This window comes from Lissotriton vulgaris, chromosome 6 (assembly GCF_964263255.1).
Source record: "Lissotriton vulgaris chromosome 6, aLisVul1.2, whole genome shotgun sequence".
NCBI classification, from domain to species: domain Eukaryota; kingdom Metazoa; phylum Chordata; class Amphibia; order Caudata; family Salamandridae; genus Lissotriton; species Lissotriton vulgaris.
The window spans coordinates 1,034,952,423-1,034,966,767 of NC_141694.1; positions in this window are offsets into that span (position 1 = coordinate 1,034,952,423).

Here is a 14,345-nt window from a genome sequence, read left to right on the forward strand (position 1 = left end):
TGAATGGTTAAGAAAAAATGATTTTATGAAAGATTGCAGTGGATTAGCAGGTGTACTGAGAGTTCAGAGTTCATTTGAAACATTGTTGTGTGAACTTGTAAACATGAGAGGTCTGTCAGGAGGTAGTTGCTATGGAAAAAGGGCAGAAAGGGCAGAGGGGGGAAGGGTGTTGATTTGAAAAAAGTGAGGGAAGAGTTTTGATTGGGTGACATGAGAGATATGTGTGATGAATATCAGCATTTCTGTGCCTTTCTTGGTTGCAGCCTCTAGAGTGCATACCTTTTGCTCTGCTAAAGAAAAATGGGTGTGTTTCTGAGACTGTTTTGAAATTCAAAAAGCATTTGCTAAGGTGAGATATGGTTCCTTTATTTAAGAAAGAGACTAGTATGCTTTTTGGAGAAAATAAGGAAGCCAGCTGTGCATTTAAAATGATGTTTTGTGTCAAGTGTTTGCATTATGTTTTCCAAGAAGCTTTTGCATTCTTTTACAAATTGTAATTGTAGATAATGTGAAGTATTAGTACTGACAAGGTGTGCTTCTACATAGGAGCTGTGCTGTGTTTTCAAATTATGAACAGAAAATCGTTTTTAAGGAAAAGGAATGCTTTTTAAATTTATAAGAATGTATTTACTTGTGATGTGACTCCTGCAATGCGTCGCTTTTGTTGAATAGATGCATGATGCATCTGTGCTGTTTTTGCCCCATGGTGCTCCACATTGTAAATGTTAAAAGCAATGCATAAGTGGTGCAAGGGCCTTGTAAATACTCCCCTATGTGTGTGCATGGCCATTTTAAGTCACTTACCCCTGGTGCAAGGGCCTTCTAAATATGCCCTCATGTGTGCTTGGCATTTTTAAATCACTTACCCCTGGTGCAAGTTCCTTGTAAATACGCCGTCATGTGTGCTTGCACATTTCAAATCACTTCCCCCTGGTGCAAGGGCCTTGTAAATACGCCCCCATGTGTGCTTGGCCATTTCAAGTCACTTCCCCCTGGTGCAAGGGCCTCTGAGACTGTTTTGAAATTCAAAACGCATTTGGTAAGGTGAGATATGGTTCCTTTATTTTAGAAAGAGACTAGTATGCTTTTTGGAGAAAATAAGGAAGCCAGCTGTGCATTTAAAATGTTGTTTTGTGTCAAGTGTTTGCATTATGTTTTCCAAGAAGATTTTGCATTCTTTTACACATTGTAATTGTAGATAATGTGAAGTATTAGTACTGACAAGGTGTGGTTGTACATAGGAGCTATGCTGTGTTTTCAAATTATGATCAGAAAATTGTTTTTAAGGAAAAGGAATGCTTTCTAAATTTATAAGAATGTATATACTTGCGATGTGACTTTTGCAATGCGTCGCTTTTGTGGAATAGGTGCATGATGCATCTGTGCTGTTTTTGCCCCATGGTGCTCCACAGTGTCAATGTTAAAAGCGATGCATAAGTGGTGCAAGGGCCTACTAAATACGCCTCCATGTATGCTTGGCAATTTTAAGTCATTTCCCCCTGGTGCAAGTTCCTTGTAAATACGCCGTCATGTGTGCTTGACCATTTCAAGTCACTTTCCCCTGGTGCAAGGGCCTTGTAAATACGCCCCCATGTGTGCTTGGCCATTTCAAGTCACTTCCCCCTGGTGCAAGGGCCTTGTAAATACGCCCTCATGTGTGCTTGGCAATTTTAAGTCACTTCCCCCTGGTGCAAGGGCCTTGTAAATACACCTATATGTGTGCATGGCCATTTTAAGTCACTTACCCCTGGTGCAAGGGCCTTCTAAATATGCCCTCATGTGTGCTTGGCAATTTTAAATCACTTACCCCTGGTGCAAGTTCCTTGTAAATACGCCCTCATGTGTGCTTGGCAATTTTAAGTCACTTCCCCCTGGTGCAAGGGCCTTGTAAATACGCCCCCATGTGTGCTTGGCAATTTTAAGTGACTTCCCCCTGGTGCAAGGGCCTTGTAAATATGCCCCCATGTGTGCTTGGCTATTTAAAGTCACTTCCCCCTGGTGCAAGGGCCTTGTAAATACGCCGTCATGTGTGCTTGGCAATTTTAAGTCACTTCCCCCTGGTGCAAGGGTCTAGTAAATATGCCTTCATGTGTGCTTGGCAATTTTAAGTCAAAAACAATAACATCAACAATGTTTGTTCTGGAACAATCTCTAAATAGAAATAGAGTCTCGAAATTAGTTGAGATTAACATATAACAGAGCACAGGTCATATGTAGAAGCATTCCATTCCATTGCTATTTTCTACCATCAAGTATGTTGCAAAATCCTTCCATTCAATTGTTTGCTTACTGTTATTGATTTACTGTTTGGTAATAGTATTTAATAACATTTATTTAATAAATTTTCCACAGATTCAACTCAAGATATTGTTAAAAATTCATACATGCCCTCAAGGCAAAGAAAAAAAAAAAAAAAAAAGCAACTTACACCGCACCTTGGTAAAAATGGAGATAATGGACCTTTGCAGCAGTCCTCTCGAATTAAAAGTTGTTAAGTCACCAAAAAAATTCCGGGTAAGACAACAACTTTTTTTTTAAGAAACATTTGCAGACGAAAAAGTATCACTAGAGAACATGTTTTAGTTCAGAAGAAGAGAGCCAATTTAAACGGGAAGGAAAGGTCCCTCAAAAATGTAACTGCTAGAGCAGGAGATAACTCTGTGCATGGTAGTAGAAGGAAAAATCTGTTTAGAGACATTCGTAGACGAATGTTCCACAACAGGATAATTGGCAATTTGTTAAAAAATTTTAAGAAAGGTCAACAGAAAGTGGCTTTTTATAAGAGAAAGAAAAATGTAGAGAAAATTATTGATCAGGCTTTCGAAATTAAGCGAAAGTTATTTATTTTGGTAATCAATAGAATTAGGAAACTAAACAAGGTAATTTATGATTTCAAATCAAATAGTAGATGGAAGAGAGTAGTTAATCGTAGTCATTTTTGTGAAGTTTTCTCAGGAGAATGGATGCATAGTTGAAGTTGTGAGGCATTTTTCAATGAGGAGAGTTACTTCCAGGACAATGATTTGGTGCATGCAGTTGACACCAGTGGTCGAGCATATGAGGTAAAAGATGGTTGTCCGGTTGAAAAAGAAAAACTTGTGTCTGCAGATGCAGAAGAGGTGTTAGGTGATGAGGTTTTAGGGAGACGTCCTAAGGGACCAGTGTACACCTGAAAGTGTAGTTCTATTTGCAGTGTGCGACAGGATTCCATCAATTTGCTTTGTGATTTTGTACGGACATTTAATAAGAAAAGTTTAAAACAAAAAATAAAGTTGTTGCAAGAATTAGATCCTTGCAGAGTGAGACAAGTGACAGGTTTGCGTGGTCATTCACTGGCTTGTCTTTCCAGGAGAGTATGCCAGAGTGTTTTTCATCATTTCTGGATGCTAGCAGTGCATCATAATAAAGTGAGGAAATTAGTTAGAATGTTGTATTATGCTAAGAGTCCGGCAATTATGCTTAAACAATTTAGCACTGCTCTTTTGCATGGTTCTGAAGTAGATGTGAAGAATATTTGTGAAGAAATTGAGTTCTGTTACTTTGCTGGCGAAGAGAACAATGTTGAAATTGACCCAGTAGAAGAAGGTAATGTGGAAGAGAGTGTACTGATTTCTAATATAGATAAGTTTCACAAGGAAATTTTCAACTTTCAGGTGAAATCAAGTGAGAGGCCTAATTTTACTTGTGTGCGTTGTCGACAGACTTATTATAAGAATCAGACTAAGTTAGTGGATTTATATGCAAAAAGTGAAATAGAAAACAATAGTGAATGGAAGGATTTTGCCACATACTTGATGGTAGAAAATCGTTTTGATTTGGGATCGGACCAACGTATGTGTACTTATTGTTTTAAGAAATTAAACCAAAACCGGATGCCTGCTAGAGAGGTTCATAATAATCTGGAATTGGTTGACATTCCTTCTGAATTGAAGGATTTAAATACTTATGAATCTATTTTGATTCAAAGTGTCCATCCCTTTCAGGCTATTGTACGAATGGAGCCAAAGACAGGGAAATTGCCCCCATCAGATTTACAGAGAGGATTAAAGGGAAGAGTTTTTTATTTGCCTTTAGATTTGAAGAAAAACATTCAAACAATTGGAGTAGAGAAAGTGGAAGAGGAACCTCTAGTTATCCTAGTTAATGGGGTTCCGACAAAGAGTAAGAAAATCTGGCAAGATTTAGTGGATGTTAGGAAAGTCAAAAAGGCAACATTGTATTTGATAAAAAATTATGAGTACTACAAGAATGTATGTACTGCAGAAGAGGAAGTAAGTGAAGAAGAGGACAGCGAATTGTGTGCTGGGCAAATTGAGAAAGTAGAAGCCTCTAAAAATTAAGAAATATATGAACATTATAGTGTTCATCCTTTGCATTCCAAGGAAGTCATGGGGAATGTTATTGAGTTGTTTCAAATGAAACAAGCCAAAGGGAGTCCTTTGGCTTGTTTGGAAGCTTGGTGTTTCCCACAGTTATTTCCCACAGGTCGAGGAGGACGATATGTTGAGCGACCTGATAAAATTCCTGCTTCAGAATACCGGACTTTACGATTGTATGCAGAAGATCCTAGGTTTCGTCAATGCATTCCCTATTTATTTCATCTACTGTTTGAAAGTGATCTGTCTGGACTGTCTTATGCAGTGAACCACATCTTGAAAAGTGGTGTACAACTGCGAAATATCTCGGCAAGGGACTTTATGGATAAAGTCAATGTGCAAGACAGTATTTTGGATTCTCACCTGATTAACCTCATGGCATGTCAGCGTGGTACTAATGAGTATTGGTATCGTCGTCATGGTGACTTAAAATGTATGCTGAGGAACTTAGGAACTCCTACTTGGTTCCTCACTCTCAGCTGTGCTGAGTATGGCTGGGAAGACTTACTTGAATTTCTACGAGAGGCAAATGGAAACATTGAAAATATTGAATTAAAGACACCCGGAGAACTGTGCTCTTTGGATCCAGTGAATGTATGCAGGTACTTCCATCATAGATTTGAAGCTATGATGTCTTTCATCACGAACAAGAAAAATCCACCTCTTGGACAGGTGTTGGATTTCTTCTGGAGAAAGGAGTATCAAGCAAGAGGAGCTCCTCATATACATATGCTGCTATGGATCAAAGATGCACCCAAATTTGGAACAGATCCGGATGACTTAGTGATGAGATTCATAGAACAGTATTCTACATGTGCTGTTCCAAAGACAAAGGAAGATAAAAGTCTAAGAGAACAAGTTTTACTGTTTCAAAGCCATCGTTGTGGAAAGTATTGTCGTCGTAAATTCAGAAACAAGGACAAGTACTACACCAAATGTTGTTTTGCATTTCCACGATTGGTGATATCTAAAGGAAGAGTGAACAATTTGATGTCTTCGCTGCGACATAATGTGACGAGGAAATCACCCAAAAACACATACAATTTGAAAAGAAACGAAGAGTCTAAGTACATTAACGACTACAGCCCAGTGATTATGTCCATGTGGAATGCTAACATGGATATACAGTTTGTGGCTGACAACTGTATGGCTGTGGCTCGGTATGTGACGTCTTACATCACAAAAAAAGAAAAGACAGAACTGAAGGATATGTGGGAGGATATTTCTCATGAAAAGAGCCTCAGTAAGAAGTTGTACAGTTTCAGTTTGAAGATGTTGTTGCATCGAGAAATCGGAGCTTACGAATGTTCTGACCGGTTATCTTCAGCAAGTCTCTATGCCAAATCTAGGAGTTTCATTTGGGCGAGTCTTGGTCTTGCTGCAATGCGTAATCGAGTTCTGAAACCTGTACGGGAAATTGAGTATTTGGCGGAGAAGGAGCCAAGCAGTACAGATATTTTGAAGACCAACATGTTGGATACATATTATCCAAATAGAAGCAGTCACCTGAAGAATGTTTGTCTGTATGAGGTTCTACAAAATTACATTTTGAAGAGGAACATCAAAGAAGATATTGATAAAGGAGTGTATGCTGTAATTGGAAGTGAGGGATGTCTGGTCAAGCAAAGAAAATGTCAATTGGTAAATCATCGAAAATTGAATTGCGAATCTCCAGAAAGAAAAGAGTTTTTCTATTTAGCTCTTTTGCAACTTTTCAAGCCTTGGCGTGCAGAAGAGGAACTGCTTGGAAATTTCCTCTGTTACGAAGACTCTTTCAATGCAGCCAAGGAGTCCATAGAATGTCCTGTTTTCCAAAATATCTAGAAATGTTGAATGCAGAAATCGAGCAGGAAGCAACAATTGCAGCTGAGATTGCTAGAGACAGTTCTCAGGACAGTCAGAGTTCTGTTTCATTGAGTCAGGATCCACTAGGAGAACCAGTTATCGAAAATGAAGCTGCCACTGCCATGATTGAAGTGGAAAGAGCTATGGCACATGCTCAGGAGGATGTGGTTAACTTAGAAGATTTGGAAAGACAACTCAACGTTGAGCAGAGGAAAATATATGACGAAGTTACCAAACAAATTGAGCATGGATTAAGTCATGAGAAGAAAGAGTGCTCATGTACGTCGTTAAAGCCTGTCAGACTGTACGTGAGTGGAGAAGCAGGAACTGGAAAAAGTTTCCTCATTAAAACAATTTCATGTTATCTGCAGAAAAGGACTGAGTCATCGCTGTCTTGTGTTGTCACCGCTCCAACTGGACTGGCAGCACATAATATTAAAGGTATTACTTTGCATCGGCTACTGATGCTGCCAGTGGAGCATGATAACAAATTACAATACCACAAGTTATCTGGAGATGCTTGTTGTGAAGTATCGAGAGTGCTGAAGAAGATGAAACTTCTTATCATTGACGAAGTAAGCAAGGTTTCCAATGTCATACTTGCCTTTGTGCATTTGAGAATGCAGGAAGTTCTTAAAACAGAGTATGATGTGTTATTTGGTGGCAAACACATCATTGTTTTTGGTGATCTTCTGCAGCTGACACCAGTGAAAGGACAACCAGTGTTTAAACTGCTTACGCATGAAGATACCAGGAAGTGCCTAGGGAGCATTGGCAACGTTAACATAAGGTTAAACTTCAATTATGCTGAGCTGCGTGAAAATATGCGTCAGGCGAAGGATGAAGATTACAAGAATATTCTACAAGATGTTAGAATTGGGAAAGTGACCGAGCGTGGGAAAGAAGCTTTACATGCACGATTACTGTCAAATTTGTATCCAGAAGAAGACGTTCTGCTAGAGGATATTTTTCAGAAAATTACTGAGAAGAAATCTGGAATATGTTTGATGCCAACTCTTGCAGAATGTTCCATCTTCAACAACAAAATGTTGAATTTAGAAAACCAAGAGATTGTGAAACTGGAAGCTATTGACAGAATAGAGCATATGGGAGCAACAATTATTTTGTCTGAGAATTTGAAATCTAAATTGGATTCATTAGAGAAGACTATATCTAAAACTGCTGGTTTTGAAAAGACTCTGAATGTGTGCTTAAATTGCCGTATCATTTTGAGAAGGAATTTACATGTTGAAAGAGGTCTGGTAAATGGATAAATGGGTAATGTTGTTGATTTTGAGAAATACAGAAATAGAGATGGAATTGAATTTTTAAAAATTAAATTTGATGGCATTGAGGAAGTACAGCTAATTGGTCGTTGCACAGCTAGGTTTTTGCTTGTAAAAGACTTATATGGTCGCCGTAAGCAGTTTCCTGTTTGCTTGGCATATGCGGTGACAATCCATAAATCGCAAGGTTTAAGTGTAGACACTGCTTTATTGAATATTGGCAGTTCTGTGTTCAAAGAGGGTATGGCTTATGTAGCATTGTCACGAGTCAGAACTTTATCGGGATTGTACTTGATTGACTGTGATGTCACAAACATTTGTTCGGATCTAGATTGTGTTAAGGAATACAATAGGTTAAGAAGAGAGTATGCGCCACATTTGCCTCAATATCCTGGGTTTGAGAAACGTGTGGTAGGCCGGAAACGAAGAAATATCAGTAATAGTAGGGAGGTTGTAGCAAAAAGACCAAAAGTCGATGAACCGAAAATTGTAAGCAGAAAGAAAATGAATTCTGTTGAAGATGTTGTTGGTTTTCAATTTGAAAATAGTTCTGGTGTCAACTGCTATGCTAATGTAGTGGTTAATGTTGTCTTTTCACTAGACACTTTAAAAGAACAGATTGTGATCAATTCGGAACAAAGTTTATGCTGTTTGTTGAATTCTGTGTTAGAGAAATGCAGCGCTGATAGAACAAGAGTAGAAAGTGTGTCTGAAATTCGTAATCTGTTAGACAAATGTTCAGGTCAAACGCAATTCTCTCAAAATATTCAGCAGGATTGTCAGGAGTTTTTAATGTATATGCTTGATGTATTGCAAGATGAAGGTGTAGATGTAGATTATCTGTTTGGCCTTTCTTATCAATGGCAGAATGATTGCGAGAACTGTAGGCTATCAAGTACTACTAGTGTAGACTCAGAAAGATTTATATATTTAACTTTGCCTGACAGTAAATCAGTATCTTTCAATAAGCTAGTAAAAGCAGCCGATCAAAACATGGAGTGTAGCCAATGTAAGTCTGCAATGCTGTCCACGTTAATTATACAAAGTTATGGCCAGTATGTCATTTTAATGTTCCAATCGATGTAGGTCTGATGGAACTAAATTGACAACTTTAATTAAAATTTTTGTGGCTTCGCAGTTGTCAATATCAGGAAGGACTTTTGTAACTACAGCAATTATATATCATGACGGTCCTTCAACAACTTCAGGACATTACACAGCTTATTTAAAATCTGGAAACGGCTGGTCATTCTGCAATGATTCTGTTTTAACTTTAAAAAAAAGATTGCCTTTCCACCTTCAAAATTCTTACCTGGTGTTCTTACAACCAAAATTTTAGGGAAGGAATCTCGGGATTTGTTCAGAGGAATTTCAAGATGTTCTAATGGCTCCTACTTTATATGGCCTTGTGGATAAGTGTAGTACAGAGCGAAAACTCTTTGTGTTTATAAGCTAATTCAAGCAGCAGATCAAAACAAGTAGTAGAGGAAATGTAAGTCTGCAATGCTGTCCATATTTGTTATAGAAACTTATGGGTGAAATGTCATTTTACAATTTCAACTACATAAACTGGATGAAAATAAGTTGTCAAGTCTAATTAAAAATGTTTTGGCTCACAGTCATCGATTTCAGGAAGAACATTTGTAACTGCAGCTATTATATGTTATGATGGTCCTTTGACAACATCAGGATATTACACAGCTTATTTGAAATATAAAAAAGGCTGGTCTTTTGGCAATGATTACCATTTGAGTATGAAGCAATGTTGCCTTTTGACTTATATTCAGAAGTGAGAATTTAGGGTAGGTAACTGGACTTTAATGATTCTAGGTGTTGTTGTAATTTAGTGTGCTGTTTTAAATTGTTTTGTATGTCTCATTTTTCTTAAAACGATGGAGCTTATCTTTCAGAAAGTGGCGGGCAGAAAATAATAACAGCACAACAGAGTATAAGCTGTTCATAGGAGATCCTTTGACGTCATAGAAAGTAAGTTACTTTTGAGGAGTTCTGATTTCTGATTGATTATATTATATGGGTTTTTTAAACACAATCATTTTGATTGTGTTTTTTTTCCCCGCTGTTATATGATGAATACCTTCAACTCACTGTTTTCAGTGAAATTTGATATATTCTGAGAACAGCAAAAATAAACCATTAAATATGTATAATAGTAGTAGTATAATCTTTATTCGGTAAAAAATTTCACCATAAAAGAATACATTTCTATCAGTTATACATTACATTCCAGTAAAAGAAACGAATAAGAACATTAGATAAAACCTGTCACAGTAAAATTTCTAATTAAAATGAAACCCTACATATTTACAGTACAATGGGTGATTACTGTGGGGCCCAATTCCAACCTTCTCAACAGTACATTGTTATCTAATGATTAGATAACATCGAGCTACTCAACTCAGCTTTACATACGGCCAATGGGTGCCGACTAACTGTTTGACAAGGGCGGGGTTTGCTGCTTTAACCTCCTGATAAAGGTCAGCCATGCACTGCCCAGGAATTTGGCCACCCCGCATACCATGACAGTGGAAGTTGAGTCAGAGCAGAGGACTCGTAGAGCCATTCTGTGGCACCTCAAACCCAGCCCCTTGCATACTGGTTTTAACCACACCTTCCTGGCAGTTTTATATGCGGGGCAGGCAAACAGTAAGTGCGCCACAGACTCCTTCGGGGCCGCGCACCCAGGGCAAGGGCGCGGTGGGCCAACAGCATTAGACCACCCCGAGGTAAACTCATGTACCAGAATTGTCCCATACCTCAACTTCAAATAAAGAGCTCTGTCTAGAGGCTTGGTTATAAGGTCGAGGAAAGGCTCCAGCTTCCTGGACCACTTAACCTTTAAGAACCGCTCAGTAAGTGGGCCCCCAACCTCATTACGTATTACCTCTGCCTGCACCCAATCCCAGTATAGCTTCTTGATCACTGGTTTGGGAGGTGGCATTTGGCTCTCCCACACATCCCTTAAACCCAATTGCATCACCAGCTGCCTCACATTATACAGCCACCTGATCTTATTACCGGTGTCTAACAATAATAATTCATCCAACCCGGCAGCCTAGTTAGCAAGCTCCTCGGTCCTTCTCAGCCTTGCCCAGAACAATAAGGGGCGCAGCCGCACTAGCTCTTTAATGGATCTCCTGCCTAGATCAAGCCGCAGGGGAGTTAGCGGAGTGGAAGCGGGGAGAGCCACCAAATCCCTAAAAAACTTATTTTCCGCTGATACTAGCTCTGACACGTTTTCAAACCCCCACAGCTCGGAGCCATATAGTGCAGCCGGGAGTATCTGACCCTCATAAATCGCCATAACTGGAGCCACCGGTTTGCTTATTGATTCCCGATGCTCTCTCAGGGTCACCCCTGACACTCTTTTATGGCTAAGTAACATTTTAGCCAGGTGATCCTTCCAATTCATCCGACTATTTACCCGTATCCCCAAATAGTCGAATGATTCTACCAACTCCAAGGGTGCCCCATTAAGTGTGAGGTTGTTTCTAAATCTTTTAGAGGGTGAGAAGGCCATGAGCTTGGTTTTCGAGGTATTTATGGAGAGTCCTCTATCTATACAGAAGGTGCTGAAGCGATTTAAAAGCCTTTGGAGTCCCACTGGGGATTTGGAGATCAGTAAGGTGTCGTCCGCGAAGAGTAGAGTGGGGATTTGCTCCCCCGCCAGGGATGGTGCGTCCACCTCTTCCCCCCTCAGATGATCCACCACCCCATTCACAAACAGGGAGAAGAGGGTCGGTGCCATGACACATCCCTGGCACACTCCCCTCCTCACGGGCACCCTTTCAGTTAACTGGCCCTGAGAGCCCCATCTGATCTTTGCGTAGTTTCCATCATGGAGCCTTACGATGAAGCTCAAAAGGGGCCCTGGGAATGCCATCCTCTCTAGTGTCTCCCACAGCCTTACTCGAGGGACCAGGTCGAAAGCCATCATGAGATCTATGAAAGCCATATAGAGGCTGCCTCTGTTGATGGTAACTGACTTCCAATAGATCCCAAAGAAGCGAAAGACCTGGTCCATCGTCCCCACCCTCTGACGAAAACCTGCTTGCAGATGGGAGAGGATCTGTTTCTCTTCCATCCAGGCTCCAACCCTTGAGATAATGACCCTGCCAACCACTTTCTGAATCACATCTATCAGACTGATGGGTCTGTAATTGGCAGGGTCTTCTCTAGCCCCTTTTTTAAACACCGTAACCACCTCAGCGCCCTTCCAGGAGTCAGGCACGGGGTGCCCCCTGGCGATGCAGTTCATTATGAGGGCAATTAATTCTGCCCAAGCCTTGAGTTCCTTTATCAGAAGATCCCCCGGTATCCCGTCCGGGCCAGCCGCCTTCCCCGGGGTCAGGTGTTTTATTGCGGCTAGTTCCTCCAAGGGCAAGAATGGTTCCTCAAGCTCCCTTGTGTATCCCACTTCTGTACCCGTGGCTACCTGTATGTATAATTAATTCTGTACTTTGAATTGTGATTTTTAATATGTATTCATCTTGTCTCATGCTCACTCATCTTTTACTACCTTTTATTAATTTTAAAATTTTTGTTCTTTCTTACACAGATTAAAAGTATAAAAATAACAAGTGACTAAGTTAACAGCAATTATAAGGTAAGTGTTTAGTGCTCTTTACGTTACATCTTTATCACATTTAACTTTTATTAGTTCCACTGCTTCATTTCTTTAACCCTCAGTTTCCTGCCTTTGCTACTTCCCTCATTTCTTTTCATATTACTTACTTACACTACTCTTTCCACTCCTTTTCTCAGTCCCTCTTTAAACAGTATCTCTGTGTTACTCCCTCTATTTGTCTTTCTTTTAACATTACTCTCTGTTTACTTACTCTTCTTTTTTTAAAAAAAATTTTTTTTTAGTTCGCTTCCCGGTTCGCGTACCGGAGCGTGAACCGGGAAGCGAATCAAAAGAAATGGATGTTGCCAGAGTGCTAAACATTCTAGCAATTTCTTATAAAGGGGAGGTAGTTCTGAAAATAACTTTTTTTTAATTATTTTTGTTGTTTTATATTTGTTTAATTATTTTTCTGAACAATTTTTTAGTTTTTTTTGAACGGTTTTATATTTTTTTTGTTTTTTGGGGTGGGAGGAAAACGAAAATGATTCATTATAAAGGGCTCAACAGGAGCAGCAAAAAAAAAGATAATTTATTTTCTGGGGCGTTTTGTACATCGATGATTTTCAAGAGCTGTATTGATTAGAGCTCTCTCCATAGGCAATTAACTTTCCACAAAAAATACAGGTAAATCTCATGTTCCCAAAGTTCATCTGTATATTTGGGACCATCTCCCTCGCCTCTGGTCCCGTCACTGCCTCTTTATTGGATGTACTGGCCACAGGTGGGAGGTTATTCTGCAGGTCACGAACTTGTGCAGCACTATAGTTTATAGGGTGCCATCTTTCCATATGGCGATGCATGGTATAATTCCCATAGCTATATTTCTTTTCTGTCCCTCTGGACAGTTCATTTTGGCAGATCAGGCAGGTAACTACCGGGCATTTACCTTTTTTTGTCCTTCGGGATATTTAAAAAATTGCCAAATCTAACTTTCTTTGGCATGGGACCTCCTTGGCTGTTCAGGTAAAAACCTATTGGTCACTTGCTCCTCTTCCTCTTCTTCCTCTTCTTCCTCCTCTTGTTGTAGGATAACCTGAGGAGGTGGTCCTCTCTTCCTAGGAGGTTGTGGTGGTGGTGGGGGTCCACCAGCTGCAGCAATCAATGAAGCCATTTCTAAGCAATGAAAGTAGGTCTTTCTCTCATAAAAATGAAAGTCAGAGTGAGGAAAAAAGGTGGGGCTTTCATCATTTGGGAAAAAAAACATGTTCTAAACCAATGAAAAGTGTTCTTTTTAGGTCATATGACCAAGCCTTACATCATTAGGAAACTAAAAGTAAAATGAACCAATGAAAAGTTTTATGAACAAGTCACATGACCTGTCATGCTTACGTTACGCGTCCCGGAGCGCTTCCGGGGCGCTGCGCTTCGCGCCTCGGTTCGCGTTCCGGAGCGCTTCCGGGTGCGCTAACGCGGCGCGTCATAAGACGCATTACGCGACAACGCGATACGTCGTGCTTGCGCGACGCGTCACGATGTTGTTTTCTAACGCAGTAGTTGCGCTATCGGAACGTTTACCGGTTCGCGGACCGGGTCGCGGAACCAAATTGAGCTAAAGGGAAGCTGCCCAGTTCGCGGACCGGCAGCGAAACAAAAAAAATATATATATAAATAAAAAAAATATATTCATTAAAATAAGAATACATTTTACAGCTTTTGATATTTGCTATTAAAAACCATTGAAATTCACTGAAAAAACCATAGGTTATAGACCATATATAGTTAGGAATTAGCATTTACAAAACCTTTAAAATTCACTGAAAAAACCATAGGTTACAGACCATATATAGTTAGGGATTAGCATTTACAAAACCTTATTTTACTAGCACAAAACCATTGAATTTCGCATATATAGTTAGTTGCACTAACTATATATCGCACACCCGCAATCCACTGATGATGATGTCACATATTACATCATTCATGACATGGTCAGTGACATCACTGATGACATCATTGATGACATCTCATTTGACATTACTGATCACATCACTGATGATATCATTCATGTGATAATACGATGAACCTCTTCAGACTCTAATATAACCTTAGATACAATCAGTGTAAACAGACACTCACAGACTGTCACTCATCCATGGAGTTACTCACACACCTAGTCAGTCATGCAAAGAATCAATCACACCTCCATTTCCTCAACTATACAGTTATACAAACTTTACTTATTCAAACATATAC